At 41.8% G+C, this 20,933-nt stretch overlaps 1 protein-coding gene across 16 annotated transcripts in view; it reads left to right on the forward strand.

Moving 5' to 3' along the window:
* The first annotated feature begins 3,996 nt into the window (after window positions 1-3,996).
* The window catches only part of LOC129046378 (uncharacterized), a 271,806-nt gene continuing 254,869 nt past the window's right edge, over window positions 3,997-20,933 (forward strand). For 11 of the 16 annotated variants that reach the window (XR_010407056.1, XR_010407067.1, XR_010407068.1 and 8 more), the window contains exon 1: window positions 3,997-4,421. The gene's annotated coding sequence lies outside the window, so the exon portion shown is untranslated. The remainder of the gene's footprint in view (window positions 4,422-20,933) is intronic. The other 5 variants (XR_010407057.1, XR_010407069.1, XR_010407076.1 and 2 more) reach the window with 3 other exon arrangements.

Raw genomic sequence — 20,933 nt, forward strand, 5'->3', positions numbered from 1 at the left:
ATCTATTCCAGAAACTGCTCAAAGGATTTTGACTTTTATTGGCTCAGTTTCCTGATCACCCATCTTTGACTTTTTTTTTATTTTTTATTTTTTCGTCGTATGAATCAAGCAACTTCCTTGTTGGCTTGCCCATCACCTTTACCTTAGGATTAATAAAAGGATCTTTTATTAATCACCTCCATGGCTGTCTATAGGTCCTGTAGGAAGCATACATTCCTTTGCAAAGGCTTCTTGACTGCCTTCAAAAAAGACATAAATGCCAGCTTTAAAAAAAAGATTTATTTATTTATTTGAGAGAGAGAAAGAGAGAGAGTGCTCGAGCTGGGGGAATGGCAGAGGGAAAGAATCTCAAGTGGACTCCCTGCTGAGCACAGAGCCTGATGTGGAGCTCATCTCATGAAAAGAGCCCCATGTGGGGCTCAGTCTCACGATCCTGAGATCATGACCTGGGCCGAAATCAAGAGTTGGATGCTCAACCGACTGAGTCACCCAGGTGCCCCATAAATGCCAGCTTTTAACAGGGAAAAGGGACCACTGCTGCAGGTCCAGGAGGTCCAGGGTAACCTGGGAATTCTAGATTTCCAAGTACATCAACACAGACATCCCCATCCCAGGTCTCAGGGTTTCATTCTTTCCTAATTGAATGGGATGAATGGGATGTTGAACATTATGGAGAAGTTACAATTATCAGTGAATTTGCCATTGGACTGAGTGGCTGAGGTAGGGTAGAGGACAGGATCAATGGAAGACAAGAGATGGAGGAATTGAGAGGCCAGGATGATGGAGGCATCATAGAACTGAACTGTTTAGTACTCAGAAGTGAAAGGGCTTAGTTAAGCTGGAGCTCATATATGTGGTGGCAAAGGTGGAAATTAGCCTGAAAAGGTAGTTTAGGGCCAGCATGCAAAAGGCCCTCAGCATCCAGTTAAATAATTTGGCCCCATAGAAAATAGGTAGGTAATGGAGATTTTACAACACCACTTTGTCTTAATCATATGTGATTTAGAAAGATCTAACTTGTAGCAATATGGACAACACAGATTGTCTAGAATAAGGCCAATCAGTTGGGATGCTACCCCAATAGTCAGGGGTAGTTCTGGCTCCATAAGCTAGATACTTGCGTCAGAGATTGCCAACTGCCTATTCAATATCTCTTCTCCCTTATTCCTTAGGAATAGGTCTCTGTGGTATCAAAGGGTGCATTATGTTTAGACTTCCTTGCAGATAGGAAGCATCATTGAATATAAGAGAAAGACACTTTGTAAGGTTTTTGAGAAGACTGTGTTAAGATGCTTGAATCTGCAGAAGGCAAGTTTGGAAGGCAGAATAATGCTCCCCAAAGTTGTCCATGTCCTAATCCCCAGAACCTATGAGTATGTTATCTTAGGCTGCAGATGTAATTAATGATACTAACCAGCTGGATCCTGGATTACCTGGGCAGGCCCCGTGTGATTACAAGGATCTCTGAAAGTGAAAGAAGAAGAAGAGTTAAGAGTTCAGAGAGCCCCAGTGTGGGGACTCCACCCACTGCTGCTGGCTTTGAAAATGGGGGAGAGGACCTGAAGCCAAGGGATGCAGTAGCCTATAGAGGATGGGAAAGGGAAGGTGACTTGGGTCCCTGGTGGCCAAGTTTTGGGCCATCAGCCTCAGAATTTCTTTCAAATGGCAGAAAAATAAACCTGTAGGATGTTGAAGAGACTGTAATCAGGTTCCTATTAATAGATAATTATAATTCCCGACTAAAATAATCATGTAGGCTCGATAGACTTGTAATTCTTAAATTCAACATACCACGGTCCAGTAAATGTTTGAGCTGCCATATGCCAGACATGGTCCTCCCAAATCCAGATGTCTTAATCTTGCATTCAGGGCCTTAACCAAAACATGTCATGTATTTTTCTCTTTAACATACATTGGGTTGGCTAATGATTATTTCTCCAAACAAGCCTCCCCTTTTCCTGATTCCGTGGCTCCTCGCCCCTGACACACATGCCTTGGTTTCCACGACTTACTCTCTCAGCATTTCCCTTTTATTTCCTTCTTCTCTTATTACAGTTTATAAATACGTTTGTTATTATTTGTTTACATCTCTCTTATGTATCTACATTCTCACCAGAGTTTAAGCTCCCTGAGGATGGGAGCTATGTCCATCTTAGTCACTAACTAATTCCCAGTTCTAGGTAAGTGTCTTGAGGAGGGGCTCAGGAAATATTTGTTAATTGAAAAGATGAGTGTGATGTCATTGTAAAGACCATCATAGCATCATCTTAAAATTCAAGCTGGAAAATCATGACTGTTTGCGTCCACGGCACTCTTAGATTCAGGGATGTGTGCTCATCCTCATGGGAGAAGACCACAAAGCTGTGTACCCTGATGGCAAAGAGGCAAGGCTGTGACAGGTCACAGCACCAGCCTTGATCAAGGCTGTGGGGCCTCTCTGATCTCTAGGCAATCATTTTAGGTCAAACAAAAAAATATCCTTCCTTTTTACACTTACCCTGTGCCGGGCCATGAGGATTATCTAGTCTCTCAAAACTCAGTTTCTCTTGGGCTTCATCTAACTGTTGAAAACTTAGTTTGCTCGGGAACAGTATAAACAAACACACTTGGAATTGGGGGGGTGCTAAATTTTATTCTTCCCTTTGGCAAAGCATAAAAACAAACAATCCCCATGCCTAAACTCTCCAAAAACCTCATAATTACAGGAAGGAAAATATGGCTGAGGAAATTTTATTTATTCAACAGCAGGCAAGGATCTCAGATAAGGGGAACATGTCATAGCAGCTGAGCAGTAGCTGCTGAGGGGGGTACAGGTACGGAGAGGCAATGGGTTTACTCTTAAGGTACATCGAAGTCCCTTTTATTCACCGAAGCAATCAATGCTGGCTAGGCAGTCTTTGTACTAGGGGCTGGGCACACTGTATTTCTTTGTACACCTAGAGAATTGCTGTTGCCTTTGAGGCTCTGAACATCACTTCTTTTCAAACACAAATTGGCGCGTGCATGCGTGTGTGTGTGTGTGTGTGTGTGTGTGTCTAGGCAAATAAGCACTTTAATTCCAAAAGATTATTTAATATTTATCATTTGGAATTTGATAGAGAATAGAAACATGTCAATGGCACCCTGAAAATACCAGAAGGACAACAAAAGATATATATTATGATTAATCATTTTGAATATAAAATGCCCTTCCATTCATTCCTATGCTGTCTATATTAGGCCCTCTCTCTAACTCTCCCCCTTCTTCTCCTCCCCTTAACCCTTTCCATTTGCAGAGTATGAATCCTGCCTTTTGACTGTTAGAGAAGTAGTCTATTTTTAAATTTCCAGAATTTCAGGTCGCCTGTCATTAAAAATGACAGAGAGATTTAGGAAAAGGCAAAGGGAAAGCACTGTTTTTTAAAAAAACAACAAAACTGTTTTTTAGTGTGTCTTAGACAGCATGACAGATGAAATCTGAATTTTGAACATATTTTCAGGTTGTGCCCCGGCGTGTAGCATTTTAAAGAGTGGTGATGTCTAAGTTATCGGAAAGAATATGTGTTGGGTAGAAAATTTCCAACAATTTTATCCCGAAGCTAAATCCTCGCATTGTGTTTGAATATGCAAATGACTCTTACTCGGATCTGGGTTTGGAAGCTTGATCGGAAAGGCCTCTCACTGGCATTTAGGACGTGGTGTTCTTTAGCAAGAAAGCTGTCTATTTTTCTTTTCTCCAGGGGAACTGCAGTGTAGGACAGGCGCAAAGCTGGGAACACAACCAAGGGCAGAAAAAAATGCACCCCCATGTTCTGTTTGTCAAACTGACCTGCAGGTCACAACCTGAAAGTTTATGGATCGGTGGGGCCTTGCCTCTGCATAAGCATGTTTTCTGGACTTTGGCTGAAGCTGAATTCCTGACTTCTGAAAGAGGAGTGGGTGTGGACTTCCAGCAGGAATAGCCAGTGGGAAGGAAGTAATATTCATTAAGAGTGTCTCATGCAAGCAGTGCGGGGCTAAGCATGCTCAGTGTAAATTCTCCTGTAGCCTGTCAAGCTATGTTTGAACTCGTTCCAGAATACTGGATTTACTTTTTTTTTTCCACCAGGAAGAATGCTCGATTAGACTGCATTTTGCCCTGTTTTTCTTTCTTTCTCTCTTTCTTTCTTTCTTTCTTTCTTTCTTTCTTTCTTTCTTTCTTTCTTTCTTTCTTTCTTTCTTTCTTTTTTTCTTCCTTTCTTCCTTTCTGACAGAAGACTGGAAACAATATTCTTTTCCGATCAGTTCAATAATACAATGTCCTTCAGGGTCCACTTGAGCATTTCAGTGGAGAAGAAAAGAAACTTTGCTACCTGGGAGCTGAAGACTACTTAGGTCAGTGAATGCTAATAAAGTCCTTAAGGACTTATGGAACCAGGAGTTAACTTTTCTCAACTGTGAAGGTAATCTACAGCAAATTTAATTGCCTTTTCAACTGAGTGGGTGTACACCAATTTTTTTTTTCCACACAAAAAGTATGTTTCTCATATGTTGGCGTGATTTTCCAAACACAGGGAAAATATGTCTTTGGGTTAATTTGCATTTGAAAGAACCTCTTTTTGTATTAGAAGTTCTCTCTCTCTCTGTCTCTCTACCACAAATTATGTGTTTTTCAAACAAATATTGTGGCGAGCTGATGTAGCCCTAATGGTCTGAATGTGGATGTGTTCTGTGTTATATTAATTCTTGGCGTGGGTTGGTTTGGTGAAAGTTATTGCTTTTGTTACTGCCAAAGATGAAAGAGAGTTTGTTTTTCGTTGCTGTTGTTTTTGGAACTTTTGGTGGGCTTTGGGGCTGCATTGTGAGCCCCTTCTGGAGAGGAGAGTCATCTCTTTCTATGTGTAATGTGCATGTTTTGCAGTGTTCAACTCTAACTCTGAGAAAGGGACACAGTTTTTTTAGAATCTGTGTAGGAGTCGAGTTTTTTAAAAAAATGTAGTTTTGGAGGGAAACAATACGTAAGAAAGGCAGAAACAAGATTTGTCATGAGGAAATTAAATCAAGACCTTCTTGGTGAATATAAGCAGTGAATGCAAAAAATATTGCATGCCATATACTCCCTGGTTTAGTTTAGATTAATAATTTTCCTTTTGAATTTAAAGCAAGTGGATTAGACTCTAAAGTGTGCTGTCTTACATATCAATTGTGATGACACAGAAAACTGCGATGAGAGAGATGTTAGGATCTCAGAGAAAGCAAGTTCGCAAAGACGGCCCCTTTAAAACATCTGAGGACTGAGGTTAGGAAGCCACATGGCTTCATGAAGGAACAGTGCATCCTGGGCTAAAGCAGTTTAATTTTATTCAAGAATTTTAAGAGTAAAAGGGGATTTATTTCTTTTCAAAATCAGAACAGCCAGGCGAGGATTATTGATCAGTCAGGGATTAAATATTTGCCGGGATACAAAGCATCACATATTACCAATGTGTAAATCAGACTGACCAGCTAGCTATTCAAGGGATGTAAATGAAAGTACCATAGTTCCATTCGGAATCAGATGCAGGAGCACCCCTGCCCTTCATTCTCCATCTTTATGTCCCAGAAAGGGCCGATAAGAGGTGGGGCAGGGTGTGAAATAGGACTTCGCTGATGAGCTGACCTCGCTCTTTTTAACTTCTGTCCATCTGTTCTTACTGGGCAGCTGAAGCAGTGAGCAAAGTGGGAAGGAGACCTCAGGGGAGACGAGGAAGAAGAGGCCAGACCCCCCCAGGCCTCTGATCCGCTCCCTGTCCTGTGATTTAGACCTAAGTAGAGAAGCTAAGTGGATGCATCTAAATCCACTTCCTTCTGCTCCCAGGGCTTTGATTTAGTACCAATTGCTGCAATTCTGCACCTGCCTCTGCTTTTCATAAGTAAAAGCTTCTCGACGCAGAGATGGTGGTTTATTTGCTATAGATTGATCCCCAAGGAGATAGCCACAGTAATTCAGTCTTGTTTGGTTTTTCCTTTCTTCCCTAACATGTGGCATAGATCTTGATAAGTTTAACTGAAGCAACAAATCCTTTCTAGTATGGGAGAGCACAGTTCTCCATGAACGTGTGTGTGTGCGGGCGCACGCACGCGGGCTGGGCTGTGGGACAGTGCAGCTTGGGAGGCTTTGCACGGCCAAGGGCATTTGTCTGGTGTCAGGGACCCTTTCACTGCCTTGGCTCTGTCTGTATAGAAAGAGGGGAGGCACACATTCTGGAGCATTCTTTCCTCCGACTCTCCTTTCCTATCACTGCGCCCCTCCCCAACGCTGTTCCCCCTTCGTGACCTATGTCTCAAAGAATGACACAAAACCTTTCGAGGGACAAAGGAAACCCAGAGGCCTCTTCATGTTCACATCTGGATAAAATTTAGATTGTGACAAGGGAAAGTGAGTGGGAGGAAAAAAAAAAAAAAGCCTGACATCACATTTTTAAAAAGGCGTGTAACTGACTTCCTAGAGGTTTTCTTGTCTCAAGTGTTCTGGGTGTTTTTGTGTCCTGCCCATACCCTGCCCATGGGGCTTGGGGAAGGCAAGTGTCATATCCTTATTTTGTAGTAAGTGCAGTGGCCAGGTTAGAATCAGCACACAGAGCTTTCAAGCTCCAATTTAAGACTTTACCTATACACTAAAAGGAATGATCTGAGGTGAATTTCTGCATCTTGGACTCAGTTTCCCCATTCACTAGGAGTCTTGTTTGGTTTTGGGCAATGGCAGATATTTTGTGCAACAATCTCTTCAACTGACTCTGTTACTATAATGGTTTCTTAAGTCAGATAAGCACTTGAGACCTTTCAGGGAACTTTCTCGTCTTTCCTTTTATCTTTTTTATCTTTAACACCACCCATTAAAATCGATTGGCCCAGTGTTGACATTTTCATCTGACAAAGCATGAAACTGAAAGACTGGAGGAGTTGCTGCCTCAGGTCAGATAGAGGCTGGATGGGAGTTCAGGTTGCCCAACTCAGGGTTTGAAATTCTAGACCATCCTGAATCTATGTGGGGAGCTCAGGGTTCCTGAGGTAGTGAGGGTACATAAAGAGGAGTCCCGTGGTTCATGAAAGTGCAAAGTGTGGCAGAGGCTTTAAATACTGTGAGTCCCACAATGAAGGAGAAAAGTCAGAAAAGTTATGTACTTCACCCACAGTCACACTTAGGGAGTTGGGAAGCTGGCTCTGAATTCTATGTGTAGGACCCCAAGGTGTGTGCCATATGGCACAGTGAGGAAGCACCCGGACTTTACTGGGTTTCACTGCATCTTTTTTTGTTTTATTTAAAGATTTTACTTATTTATTTGACAGAGAGAGACACAGCAAGATAGGGAACACAAGCAGGGGAAGTGGGAGAGGGAGAAGCAGGCTTCCTGCTAAGCAAGGAACCCGATGCGGGGCTCGATCCCAGGAGCCTGGGATCATGACCTGAGCCGAAGGCAGACGCTTAACGACTGAGCCACCCAGGTGCCCCTCACTGCATCTTTTTTCCCTTGTAGGTAGAAAGGGATACCAAGCACGGGGTTACTGTGAGGATTCTATGAGATGATGTATGTAAAAGACTTAATATGGTGCTTCCTGCACTGTGAACCTTACAAGGTTCTGAGTTGTGCCTGTTCTTGTTGTTGTTTGTGTTCTTTATCACCCAAGGTGAGCGTCAGTTATGTTCATTGTGAATCCCAATCAGCTCTTAGCTCAACTCCCAGAATCTCAGGGCAGTTGTGTTGGTGAGTTACTGTCATCCTATGAATAACACTTAAGGCATATTTATTGAAAATACAAAAACCATGCTAACTGCTGGTAGGGAGCTAACAAAGGCAAAAGCGGTGTTCTTTGTCCCTTCCCGGGGAGAGGCTGAAGGGAGGTTATCCAGGCACGATGTGTCTGGGATAAGCAGTATGGCCGAGTCAAATCTAATCATCTTTGGTGGCCTTCACTGGCTGCTGAACAGACTTCGTGTGTGTGAGAAGCCTCTCTGAAGGGAAGAATGGCTAGTCAGAGGTTATTCTAGGTTCATAGCTTCAGTGAGTATTGAGAAACAAGTGAAGGCACTTGTGCTCACAGGCTGTAGAATTGTCAAGATTTTGTATTTCTTGGCCCTTCGGACCAGCACTGACTGGGTTGTTGAGGTTGATGGAGTCTCTGAGCTTACACAAGGCATTATGTTAGAAAGATCCCCTTAGAGAGAGAAAGCTCCAAGGCCCACTTCTGACCAAATCAGTGCTTTGTAATTGAGTTGAGAACTGTAAGCACACCATAACAGGGCTGCAAAACCAGAGGGAAGAGCCACTCCCCTCAGAGCACATTCAGTGTGGCTGAATAAATGGTACATATAAAGGCACGGAGCATTTACTGACAAAATAGGTGTGCTGGCGCAGAAGTGTGAAGCCAACTTCAGGGACAGTGGATGATAAGTAAAGATTTTAAATGTCTATTTAAAATTCCTAACTTCTTTAGAGTTCAGAGGCTTTACCATGACCTTCAGTCACTTGTCCACTGTAGGAGGATGAGGGATGTAGATGGGTATTGTTTTCTCGAGCATCTATTATGTTTCCTCTACTAGATTTTATGCTTTACCAACATTAGCTTCTTTAAAGTTCACAGTATCCCTAGAAAGTTTAAAGAGGAGGAAATCTGCTGGGAGACAAGTGTATATGGCCACTGAAGCAAAGAGGGTTCACGTGATTGACCAACTGAGCATTGCATACCTCGTGTACTAGGAACACCTCCAGGAAGCATTTTAGGTGGACAGCTGTTGTCCAGTAGCCTCTCAGCTACTGAGTGCTATTTCTGCAAGTTCCTTAGATGGGAGATGCCAGTCTTGCCTAATTCTGGATCAGTCAACATGTATTGTACAGAGTTGGGCAAGTCTGTTCCCCTGAAGGGTTAGTGTTTAATTGGCTGGCTCAATGCACACCACCTGCTTTTGGAGAGCCACTCCACTTGAACAACAAATTGAAATGCATCTTTTTGTTACCCCACAAATAGGTCCTTAAAAGTTTTGCAGCTTCTGAAGTGAAAAGCCCAGTAATTACTAGGTAGTATCATGTAGTTTAAAAACAGAATTTGGGGTGAAATGTCTGAGATTTGGGTTCTGACCTTGGCATTTTCTAGCTGTGTGACTTTGAGTAAATTATTCCAATTCACTGTGCCTCACTTTTCACACCTGAAAATTGGAAAGGCAGAGAGAATTTCCTCAGGTGAGATGACCAAAGGTTAAAGTGATTTTTAAAAATTTAGCCTGTTTTACCTATAGTTATTCTTTCCCCCTTGGCTGCTATCTGAGGGTTCTCATGCTTTCTGCTTTTCTGTTCTGAAAAGGCTTCTCCTTCACTTACTTCCATGGAAGGTGGCATGGTTGGCTGAGCTGGGCAAACTGCTTTCTATCAGAATGTTGGAAAATCTTTTATTCCCCAAATTATATTAGCCAGATTAGTGAAAGATGGAAGTCTTTGAAAAGACAGGGAACTAGGCAGAAAATGTAGCCAGAGCAGAATTGGGTTGACCATAAGTTGTTTCTGTATGCAATGAGAGATGAACAACAAATCAGGGTACCAAACAAATTGTTGACACACATATATTTCCACATATTCCCTGAGAAGATGGGAGAACCACCACCCCCATTAGGGTGACTACTTAAAAAAAAATAGCAAGTGTTGGTGAGGATGTGGAAAAACTGGAATCCCAGACACTGTCAGTGAGAATGCAAAATGATGCTGTTGCTGTGGAAAACAATATGGCGGTTCCTCAAAAAGATAAAGATACACATAGGATTGCATCCCATCTAGCAATTCAACTTCTGAGTACATACCCCAAATAACTGAAAGCAGGGTCTCAAAGAGGTATTTGAACAGCCATGTTCATGGCAGCATTATTCACAGTAGCCAAATGATGGAAGCAACCCAAGTGTCCGGCAGTGGATGAATGGATAAACAAAATGCGGTACATACACATACAATGGAATATTACTCAGCCTTAAAAAAGGACATTTTGACACATGCTACAACATGGATGAACCTTGAGTACAATATGCTAAGTGAAACAAAGCAGACATACCACACACACACACACACACACACACACACACTGTATGATTCCACATATATGAGGTACCTAGAGAAGTCGAATTCACAAAGACAGAAAGTAAACTGGTGATTCCCAGGGGCTGAGGGCTGGGGAAATGGGTACAGAGTTTCAGTTTGGGAGGACGAAAAAGTTCTGGGGATAGATGGTAGCAATGGTTGCACAATACTGTGAATGTACTTAATGTTACTGACCTGTATATTTTAAAATGGGTGAGGATGGTAAATTTTATATTCTGTATATTCTACCGCAATTGAAAATGAAAAAAAAAATTAAGAATGTAAAAAGGTCAGTATAGGAGATTGTTTGTAAGGGCTTACCCACTTGAACTATTTATTTCATTACTGAAATTCAGCTGTGGGAGGGGAAACTTAGGCTCAAAGGGAACAAAATCTTTTAATAAATGCACTTTGTGGAAGTGAAAAAGAAAAGAGAATACAGGAGAGAAAAAGCTCTTGGTACAGAGAAAGGCAATTTCTAGAATTTCGAATGTGAGGTTCTTAGGGGTAGGGTTTTGGAGAAGCCTTTTCAGAACAGAAAAGCAGAAAGCATGACACTGTTCACACAGTAAGCGTGCCACTCTCATTTGGGGTGGTATTTAGTCACTGACACAGATGTGGAGGGACCGAAAGCTCTCCTGAGCTCCCTCTTTTTGCTAGACCTTGAATTTTCTCTTGGATTAAATTTTTATCAGGGGCTACCTTTGTGAAAGGTCTGTGGGGAGAAAAAAATGCAGAAGTCAAGAGAAACTAAACAGCTGCTCATACTCAGTTGGAGGAGGGGAAGAATAGCAGCTAGAAAGTGTTGAGTGCCTATTTTGTACCAGGTATTTATGTAATCCCCTCAATGGCCTCTCAACCGATTTTGTAAGGGGGCCTTCCCAAGGTCCTTTTGCTAACAGAGTGGCGAAGCCAAGACTAGAACCCAGGTCTGGGAGAACCGGAAGCTTGCTGGGTTTCATCACACTTCAGGCTTTAGGAATGACATTGCTTCAGTTAACTATGTAGACCAGCCTTCCCTGCCTTTGCTGTCAGCAGCCATAGAGGGAAGTCTTTCTGGAACAGATACATGTCTCCCCCACAAAGCTCAGGACCCTCCAGGAGGCTTTGGGGGGTGGGGACCAGCATTAGCATCCGCAATCTGAACATCATTTTTAATTTTCACAAATACTCGCATGGCAACATATAACCTTCTTGAGGAAAAACAAGCTCCAGAAACAGGTGTCTGGGGAGCGTCTTTTCTGTGGTGCTATCTCGGGTTCAGGTGTTGGAATAAATGAACCCGGAGTGCACCGGCCCCTCCCTGGAAGGCTGTTCTCAGGCTCCTTTGTTTGGTTTATGTATAGCCATCAATGCATCATTCCTTCTGCTTCAGCTGTTTGAGAATCCCATCTTCTCTATTGATTTCCCACAGAACGTTTACTGCTCTCCAAGGTGTGACCTGTACCTCTAGCTAATTTATTTCTGTCATGGCTGTAGGATTTAGGAATGAAGGGGGAGGGGGGGAGGAGTGGGGACTGGAGGGAGGGAGGGTGGGGAGAGAGTGATGTGTCCAAGATGTGGGAAGTAAATTCAGCATCGGAGCCCCCGACAGGCATGCCTGCAGCTCCGGAGGGCAGTTCTATGCACACAGCAAGGGGACTTTGTTTGAAAATCTGCTCAGCACGATGGAAGCTCAGCCACGGGGTATCAGAAGGCCAGGAATTATAGCAGGGCCCCATGGGGATGGAAAAGCAACGAAAGAATGTGTTTGAAAATAACGTCTTGACTGTTCAGGAGCCAGTCACCATATTGAGCAGTATGTGGTAGGTTTTTTTCTTCTTCTTTTTTTTTAATGAAATGATGGAAAACTCCTACTAGGGTCAGGGAGGCGACTAGTGAAGTCATATTCTCTTCTTCATTATGGGATTTTCAACAACGGGGCATTCATGTGTCAGTCCCTGCAACTGTGATTACAGTGACTGACATATCAGATATTAAATCGAACCACTTTAACACAAGCCTCTCTTGCCCTCCATGCCTAGAACACACCAAGTGACCCTTTCCATGGCCTGATTTTACCAGAGAACGATTTAAACGTCCACTTCATTTTCCCCCGCCATGGAACAACGTCTATCTTAGAAAATCTGGATGTCGATTATTATTTTTGCCTGGATAGTGACTCTCACATTTGTTAAGTGAGTAGATAAGTCATATTTGAAGAGGACTTTAGAGTTTTCAAGATCTTTTTCATATATGTTATTTTATTTCATTTCCACAACAATGCTAAGGTATTATTATTTTCCGTGCATAGTAAAGACATGCCGGCTCATCAGCCAGCTTGTTGCCTCACTAAGGTCACATGGTTAATCAATAGCAAATACAGGATTCCTAGGGCTTCTGATTCCAGATTCAGTTTGTATTATGTGATACCTCAGAAGGTCAGGGGCCATAGTACTTTACAAGGATCACCCACTGAATAGTAGAAGCTGGGCAGTAAGAAGTATGAGAGCCAAAATTTACCCAACCACTTAGAAAGACACTAATAGGATGAGTCAGAACTGAAACCAAACATACAGGCTTCGATGCATCCACTTGTAGGATTTATGCCTACGGTCAGTCCATCTGAGGTATGATAAATCTTTAGAAGGAGGGTAGAACATTCACTAGTTACCATTTTCTCTCTCCTTCTTATTTGCCAGCCTCCAGCCCCACCCCAATGTACATGCAGATTCTCTGTCAGTCTTTATAGGGAATAAAAATAAGTCATCTCCACATGTGTGATCATAAACTATAATGTATCCTGGGCTGGGCATTAGAATAGCAATTCCTTGTGAGGCTGGCTGATGAAGTTCATGTCTATAAATGCCAGGCATTCTGAGAACCTCTTCCTTTTCCACAGTGTGGTGTATAAGGGGTTCCTGTGATATTAGTCTGAGAACAAGATGGCGGGGCTGGGGGGCTGGCGGGTCTTTCATCATTGGAGCCTAGGCTACCTGTAACTGTCTAACCCTGGGGAAGAGCAGCCCACTTCACCTGGCCTGATGGCCAGACAGATCTCAGCATCCACCTTGGAGCCTGAGAGAACCTCAGAGCCTCAATCAGGAGGCCCTGGACTTGAGTCACTCCATTTTTAAAAACATATAGCATGACAGTATCATGGAAAGTCTTCTGTCCTGAGTAAGTGCTTGCAATTAAAGAAGAAGCGATAATCTTGTAGATAAATTTAAAAAGTCTAGTGTGTAGGAATAAAAAGTAACTGTCTGAATCTCAGGAAACAAACTGAGGGTTGCTGGAGTGGTGGGGGGTGGGAGGGATGGGTGGCTGGGTGATGGGCATTGGGGAGGGTATGTGCTATGGTGAGCGCTGTGAATTGTGTAAGACCGTTGAGTCACGGATCTGTACCTCTGAAACGAATGATACATCATATGTTAAAAAAAAAAAAAAAAGAAGGTAGTAGGAAGGGAAACGAAGGGGGGGAAATCAGAGGGGGGGACGAACCATGAGACACTATGGACTCTGAGAAACAAACAGGGTTCTAGAGGGGAGGGGGTGGGGGGATGAGTTAGCCTGGTGGTGGGTATTGAGGAGGGCACGTTCTGCATGGAGCACTAGGTGTTATGCACAAACAATGAATCATGGAACACTACATCAAAAACTAATGATGTATGTATGGGGATTAACATAACATAATAAAAAAAGTAACTATAAATATCACTGGAATAACTGACATTATTTTTGTTTGAGAAGGTCTGGTTTTTGAAAAGAAACTTACACTCTTGCTCTATATGTGGCTGACTACATTCCCACCAAGTCTGAGGTAACCTTTGTCTCAGGACTTAGGATTTTGAGAAGGGATGACTGAGCTACAAAGTAAGTTGGCCTGAGGTGGCCTGTTGTTGCAGAGAGAACTCAGGACTCACAGATTTTTTTAAAAGCCTACATTTGGGTACTGGTTCCACAACTTATTAGCAGTGGGGCTATGGCATTTAATTGCCATAATCAATTTCTGCATCTGTAAAATGGGTATATTAATATCTATCCTAACTCACAGGGTTGTTGCGTGAACAAGAGACAATGGGTGCTAAGATGTTTTGTAAACTCAAAAGCACTGTACAGGAAAGAATTTGTCCTGTATTATTTTGAGTTCTTAAAACATATGGACAATTGGTGTTATCTCATTTATCTCTGCTATCATAATGTTCCAGCATGTTTCTATTTATTTATTTATTTATTTTTTTTTTTTTTAAAGATTTTATTTATTTATTTGACAGAGAGAGAGATAGCGAGAGCAGGAACACAAGCAGGGGGAGTGGGAGAGCGAGAAGCAGGCTTCCCGCCGAGCATGGGGCCCGATGCGAGGCTCCATCCCAGGACCCTGGGATCATGACCTGAGCCGAAGGCAGACTCTTTTTTTTTTTTTTTTAAGATTTTATTTATTTATTTGACAGAGACAGAGACAGCGAGAGCAGGAACACAAGCAGGGGGAGTGGGAGAGCGAGAAGCAGGCTTCCTGCCGAGCAGGGAGCCCGATGTGGGACTCCATCCCAGGACCCTGGGATCATGACCTGAGCCGAAGGCAGACGCTTAACGACTGAGCCACCCAGGCGCCCAGCATGTTTCTATTTAACATTAAAACTTATTTGGGGCTATGATTTGGAGTCAACCTACAGCTCACCACTAAATGCCAAACATAAACCTTGTCCCTGCTCTGTTCTGTGTCTCCACACACTAACTAAATATCCTGCCTCTTTGCTCTGAGAGTATGTTCAGCTCCCGAACCTGGCCCCATTCTTCTTTGGAGGTTTGCCTGGGAACCTCTTTAATGTAAGCCCCCTCATCAGGAGGATACCATCTTACTGCTCCTGGAATTTCCACAAGTATTGGAGCAAAGTGCTGTGGGGAGGGGCTGGGCAGTGTGCAGGGGGCACCACTGTGGGGAAGGGAGGCTGAGTTTCAGACTTCTCCATTCTCAACTTGGAACGTGGTGTGTTATAAAAGTAATAGAACATGTAAAGGTTAAGTCTGATAATGTAATAATGATGTAGTTCTGCTTCCTGATGGGTTAGGTATTTGGTGGGCTAATATGAGAATCTACAAACCATTTACACAACTGGGAAATGCTTTGCTTGGGAAAATGCCTTATGAATTACAAGGACTGACTTCCAAACATACGTTTAGAGCTCAGCTTGGTTATGACTTGAAGCTTTTCTTGGTCTGAATGTGTGGACCTCGTTTCTAAATTTAATTCGTAGAAGTATTTTATAATCCATGAGGTGAACTATGACTTGGTTAGTGTGGGTAGCTGAGTGAGCTCTGATGCTGGGTGGCTGGAGAAGGAGGGGACCAGTCCTGCTTCTGCCATTTCCCCTGCTGTGACACTGGACAGCCACTTAAGCTTTTTATATAGTCCCGGCTTCCTCACCTATAAAATAAAGATGATGAGAATAGTACTCCATCCACAGGGTTGTTGTTAGAAATGGTTCATAGAATATAGCAGTTACACAAAGAGAGCTATGATACTGACTTAATGCAGTATTTTTTTTTTTTAAAGACTTATTTGTTTGAGAGAGAGAGAGAGAGAGAGAAGGGGCAGAGGGAGAGAATCTCAAGCAGACTCCCTGCACAGGGCTTGATCCCACAACCCATTAGATCATTACCTGAGCCGAAATCACAAGTTGGACGCTTAATTGATTGAGCCATCCAGGTGCCCTGACTTAATGCAGTATTAACACTGCTTTCTAGTTCTTTGAACAAGAAATGACTGGTTTCTGAGCGGGGACTCTTCAGAGTGTGTTAATTGAGGGTAGGATGTTCAGACAGTACTGAAGATGAAAAATTACCACGAATACTTTATGTATGGATAAGGAGTTGATAAAATTGTGCTATAGACACACAATGGAATAGTATTCAGCCATAAAAAGGGGTGAAGCACTGGAACAGGCTACAATGTGGATGAACCTCGAAAACATTATACTAAGTGGAAGAAGTCAGTCACAAAAGGTCACGTATGGTGTGATTCTATTTATATAAAATATCCAGAAGAGGTAAATCCATAGAGACAGAGAACAGATTAGTGGTTGCCAGGGGCTGGGGAGAGGGGGAAATGGGGAGTAGCAGTGTAAATAGGTATAGGGTTTTCTTTTGGGATGATAAAAATGTATTAGAATTAGATGAACACAGCATTGAGAATGTGCTAAATATCACAGAATTGTTCACTTGAAAATGGTTAATTTTTATGTGCATTTTACCTCAGTTAAAAAAATGCTACCGAAACCAAAACCAAAACACGAAAAACCCCACACCTGAATAAGTTTACTATATAGGAAGCCTTCCTGACTCTTTATATAATAATCTTGGTCATTTGGTGAGCTTTGTGAAGAAAGTCTCCCCGACTTCCCTACGTTTTTTTCTGAGTTTGGTAGCCCGTCTTAAAACGTTGGTTTTCTGTACCTCCAAGAGTACTCAAGTTCTGTTTAAGGCACTTCTTTCATTCATTCACTTGGTGTCAAGGAGAATGATAATATGTGATCCAGGGCAGAAGACAGCAAGCTGGTGTTGCTGTGTAACTTTGGCAAGCATCTCAACCTCTCTGGTCTTAGGGAGGCATCAACTAGATTACATCTTGGGACTTTCAGTTTTAAAGTGCTAGATTTAAGAAATGAACAATGCATTATTAGGTTTCCTTTAAATATTCTGCCAGCTAATTTCTCTGATTCTTTAACCTTGAATTCATTTATCAAACCTACCTAGACAGACAGAAAAAAAAAATAAATTACCCTTTGAATTAGCCTCCTTTTTTTTCATTAAACCTCATTAATAAGGAGAAAAATTCATCTCCATATCTGTGGTAAAACTACTTTGACCACGGAAAACTTTTCTTCATGTTTTTTTTAAGATAAAAATACCCAAAGAATGAAATTGATATACTTTTAAGGTTTGAAAAGCATCAAAAAGGATTTTTTATCTTTAATTATAATATGTATCAGAAGATAGAGCAATAACTTAATAGCCCATCAGAACACCGATCTTCAAGGGTCATTTAGCATTTCCATGATAAATTGCTATTTTTAGAAGCTTATGTAACCAAACAAAGAATGTGTTCTTGGCTATGGCCATGAAGACAAGTTATTATCGTGGGAGGGACAAAGGAATCTGAGAGGCCCATGAGAGACGGAGCCAATTGCAGAGGACATTTTATAGAGCGCTCTTTCTCTTTAGTCTCCCATTTTCTGCAATCAGAATAATGCAGTGCATTTCAGGGCCATTTTCATTTTTGAAGTGCTCTTTCATCATTAGTTAATAAATACTCATCAATGAATTTTCCTCCTCGTCTTGGAAGTTGGAGTAAAAAGAAAGATAATCGCTTTCTATTTCGTAAGTATTATTCCCTTTCGGGCTTCCCCTCTTGTGCTTTTAATGGAAATGTAAGAAATAAATGATACCTACTCGTTTGAAAGGACCAAAGACTTCCATTTCTTCCATATAGAGCACCTGGAAATTTACCACAGATATTAAGCACCTTCAACAACTACCCAACTATGGTAACAGAAGGAATGTCTGTCTCCCATTACCAAGCTCTGTACTGCTTAGTGTCTCTTGAGGACAGGGAACTGGAAAGATTCCTGGGGGGCAGGGGCGGGGAGTCTTCATCAGTGAGTTGAATATGATAGAGTTGAGCTGGGAGGAAGTGGTCTCTGTCCGAGCGTGGGTTTCCAGTGACCTTCATATCTCTGATTTCCACGGTCAAAGGATATGGGTTTAGAATTTTCTATTCTTTTGTGTTATCCTCACTTCTTCTCCCCTGTATCATCTTAGTTCCATTTAGACTTGGCTATGATTTTCCCAGTTTCTGCAGTGGTGAATTGCGCTACACATACTTAAATTGCTCCTAGACTATTCTAGCTGTACCTGGGTGGGGGAGAGGGTTAAGGGAAGATGATTTATAGCATAAGCTATGTCTTACTGGATTTCTGCTGTCTTATAGTTTATAGTAGTGTTATCCAACAGGCCCATAACACAAATGTGAGCCACATGTGTAATTATAAATTTTATGGTAACTACATTAAAAAAGTAAAAATAAACAGGTGAAATTAATTTTAATAATACATTTCATTTAACCCAACATATCCAAAATATTATTACTTCCATATGTAATCAATATAAAAAGTGAATGAGATATTATACATTTGTTTAACCAAATCAACGAATTTTGATGTGTGTTTTATACTTACAATGCATCTGTCTGGACTAGCTACATTTTAAGTATCAACAGCTGCATTTCATATGGCTGGTGGCCATTCTTTTGGACAGTACAGGTCTATAGTTATGAGTAGATAATATTTTAACATATATTTTTAATGAAAAAGCATTCTGAATTATTTATCACAAAGTCAAATTCTGATGTAAATTACCTTAAGTTTTCAAGGCTTTCTCCTTGTCAAGTAAAGTATCTCGGTTTTTTCAGGGATGGGAAGAAGTTAGAGGGTTCCAGCAGGGGAAGGGTTAATACATATTTTCTCAAAGCTATGGTTCACTCTGGTGGTTACACTCAATATTGAAATTAACAGTAGCATGAATGAATTATGATCTCTTCTTCCCCATTTTGCTTTATGTTTGCCGTATCTTGAGCTCTAATAGACCTAAACCAAGCAATGACAAGACTGTTGATTTCAGATAGTAGTTAGGACTTGACCATGTTTGATTTGAGGCCAATCCTATGGTAGCTGCACTGTAAATGGTTCCCACATACTCTTAGTTTTTGGTGTCATCATCCCCCAAGATAATCTTCTGTGTTTATTTATTTATTTATTTTTTAAGATTTTATTTATTTGCGAGAGAGAGAATAAGAGACAGAGAGCATGAGAGGGAGGAGGATCAGAGGGAGAAGCAGACTCCCTGTTGAGCAGGGAGCCCGATGCGGGACTTGATCCCAGGACTCCAGGATCATGACCTGAGCCGAAGGCAGTCGCTTAACCAACTGAGCCACCCAGGCGCCCCTAGCATTTCATTCTTTTAGATTTCAGTCATTCTTTTTTTTTTTTTTTTTAAAGATTTTATTTATTTATTTGAGACAGAGAGAATGAGAGACAGAGAGCACGAGAGGGAGGAGGGTCAGAGGGAGAAGCAGACTCCCTGCCGAGCAGGGAGCCTGATGCGGGACTCGATCCCGGGACTCCAGGATCATGACCTGAGCCGAAGGCAGTCGCTTAACCAACTGAGCCACCCAGGCGCCCCTCTTCTGTGTTTATTTTTATGTGTTTGTGTTCTCATGAAAAAAAAAACAGGCTCTGCTTCTACTTGTAGCCTCTCATTGCGGCTCAACTGAAATTATTCTAAAGGGCAGAAGCCATGACTGAAGGAGACAGAGGCATCAAGTTGGCTGCAAATCACCTCCCAGAGGCTTGGTGCCCCATTCCTGGGCTAAAGACCTCTTTTTTTTTTTTTTTTTTTTTTTTGAGAACAGTGTCACAAATATTTGGTCTATCATTCCATCAACTGGAACTTTAGTCATTGGCACTTCTACATATCTACAGGGGAATGATAATTAATGTTGGTAATTATTTATCTTTGAACATCGACCATGAGCAAAGCACTGTGGTAGGGTCCATGAGGGATACAAGAAAGTAGTGGTCTCCTCCTGTGTCCCCAAGGCCCTTAGCCTGATGGTGAAGATAAACTTGGTACACAGAGTCCTAGTCAAGCTTCTAAAGTGTTAGGGTAGAAATATCGGCAGGGTATTCCGATGACCCTGATGTACTGCAAGATACAGTGAACAAATAAATATTTGCTAAGGCCCCATTCCAAGCCAGATTTATCAGATTCCAGTAACAATGAAGATGAAGACATAGTTTCTCTTTCTGAGAATCCCCTGAACTACTATGAGATGGGGGCTAAGCAACAGCCATCTGCCGTGTCCTATGAAAGATGATACAATGGGGAACTAGCACTCCAGAAATGCAGAGGGAGGTGAAACTAAGACCTCCAGTCCAAGTTGGGGTCAGATCTTCACAGGCAATGATGACCCGCTGGTTTTCAAAATAGTTCACTGGGAGGAAAGGGAGAGGAAAGCCACCTGGAGAGACAGGGTCAAGAGTGACGGCCAAGACAGTTCTCGGGCTGGTGAGCCCTGGAGGAAAGTCATACTTAAGCAAGCAAGCTGTGTTCTCTTAAAGCCATTGGCTTCTCTCTTAAGATACTTGATTCAAATTCTACCTGTGTCATGTTCTCTACGGTTCTTGGATGTTTAAAAAATTATTATGTTACTAAAGATGGATAATTTAATTTTTCATTTTTATTTAAAAAGTAGCGCATCAAGGACTATTAATCTAATCACTGGAATAGAGAGGTGCCATGTCATGGGGCTTCAGATCTGACTCTGGAAGCCAAGGCTACCCAGGTTCAAATTTCAACTCTGCCACCGAAAGCTCTGATACTGAGCCTCTCGATATTTCAGCTTCCTCATCTGTAAACTGGGAAATAATAATAGCATTTGCTCCAAGGGTGATTATTAATAATACAATGAGTTGAAATTTGGAAAGGGCATAGATTAGTGTCTGGTTCATAGTAAGGATTCTAAATGTTGGTTAAATCTAATGAATGTGGTATGTAAAGTGCTGGTGGCTAGCAAAGGCAAACAGCTCTCTGCATGATGGGTGATCAGAGAATTATTGATTTGGGTTTCTTAGAAAAGAAACTCGCTTTTTTTGAAGGAGTGAATTTGCTTGTAGTCTAGCTGGTCTGAAATCAGTTGTATACACTGCTGAATGCAGATTGCAGGAGACATACTTCAAGTAGAATTGTAGAAGCTTTATATTTTATTTTGGTACATGCTAAAACACATTTAATTGCTCTAAATATCTAAATTTTCCACTTCAAAGAACTTGCATATGAAAT

The sequence above is a fragment of the Mirounga angustirostris genome, unplaced genomic scaffold (genome assembly GCF_029215605.1).
Source record: "Mirounga angustirostris isolate CCGP_5_RB_7025 unplaced genomic scaffold, mMirAng1.0.hap1 SCAF_13, whole genome shotgun sequence".
In the NCBI taxonomy this organism is placed as follows: Eukaryota; Metazoa; Chordata; class Mammalia; order Carnivora; family Phocidae; genus Mirounga; species Mirounga angustirostris.